The sequence below is a fragment of the Aplysia californica genome, unplaced genomic scaffold, assembly GCF_000002075.1.
Source record: "Aplysia californica isolate F4 #8 unplaced genomic scaffold, AplCal3.0 scaffold00682, whole genome shotgun sequence".
Classification (NCBI taxonomy): Eukaryota; Metazoa; Mollusca; class Gastropoda; order Aplysiida; family Aplysiidae; genus Aplysia; species Aplysia californica.
Window position 1 is genome coordinate 108,705 of NW_004797952.1, and position 1,432 is coordinate 110,136.

Sequence of the window (1,432 nt, forward strand, 5' to 3'; positions counted from 1 at the left end):
GTGAGTGTGTGTGTTAATGTGTATATGTATGTGTGTGTGTGTGTGTGTGTGTGTGTGTGTGAGTGTGTGTGTGTGTGTCTGTCTGTCGGTGTGTTTGTATGCGGTTATACATACATGTACGCGTAATGATATGAATGAGGCTAAGGGATAAATGGTGCTAAGGATGTCCCACTCACTGTTATTTTGTCTTGCCAATAAATAACATGCCATGCAATCGTAAAAAAACCCCTGTGAATTAAATGACACAAAAATTTGGTCACATAAACTATAATATAACGACTAATATATGAGTTGTTTCAAACGCAAAGCATCAGTCGCGTCTTAATGGAACTCAGTATAACTTTACTGTATGGCTATTTGTTATATGATATATGATATTATTATGCTCTTTGTACGTTATGTGGTGTACCCCATATTATTTCATGTTATGTTGTACTGTATCATTCATTGTCCCTGTTAATCCATGTTCACAGATGAAATCATCATCTACCGTTACCATACATATATGCGCACACATAAACACAAGAACACAAGCATACACACATACACACACACAAACACACACACAAATACCTCTACCCCCATCCCAACCCTCCCCTCTTCCTGTTCACGTTCCATCCTTTGATCACTCCCGTCATTGTTTTCTCCATCATGCTACCCAACCCTGCTCTGGATCAAGGGTGTGAACTTCCCCCTAGTCAATGATCGAAATTATCTCAGAATCGCTGGCGATAATGATCACTGCAATTCCACTAAACGTGATTATTTCCTTTTCGCTGCCGTTCAATCATTGGGTCAAACGTCGGTCGATGATCTGGATAATGAATATTCTAATGAATGCTGCCCCTTCCCCCTTCGACTGCCGCCCACCACCCCACCCCTTGTGCCCCTTTATCTGTCTCGACCCCTTTGCCCTCTTGACAAATCACGCCGTGCCGTTTGGAATATCATTAAGTCAGGACGTCATACTATTTCTACAGACATGCTGAGGTTAAATTCCTTTCTTGTAATTGTATGTCTGTGGTTGTAAAGATGACGGACAACCACTCGTATGAAGTAAAGTTATACTTTAACCATTTGAATAAATGAAAGACTGAATGAATGAATGAATGAATGAATGAATGAATGAATGAATGAATGAATGAATGAATGAATGTGGGTAAAAAGAAGACTGAGAAACACTCGAAGGAACAACGCTATTATACTTTCACCTTTTGAATGAATGAATGGATGAATGAATGGAAAAATGAAAGAATGAATGTTCTCTAGGGAGAAAGTCAGGTTTATAGGGTGGGGGTTGGTAAGTCCGTCAGTGTGTATTCTCTCGCCCCCCCCTCTCTCTCTCTTTCCCCCCCTCTCTCTCTCCTTCTCTCTCAGTCTCTGTCTCTGTCTTTCTCTCTCTCCAATTGTCTCTCTCTATCTGTCTCTTTCC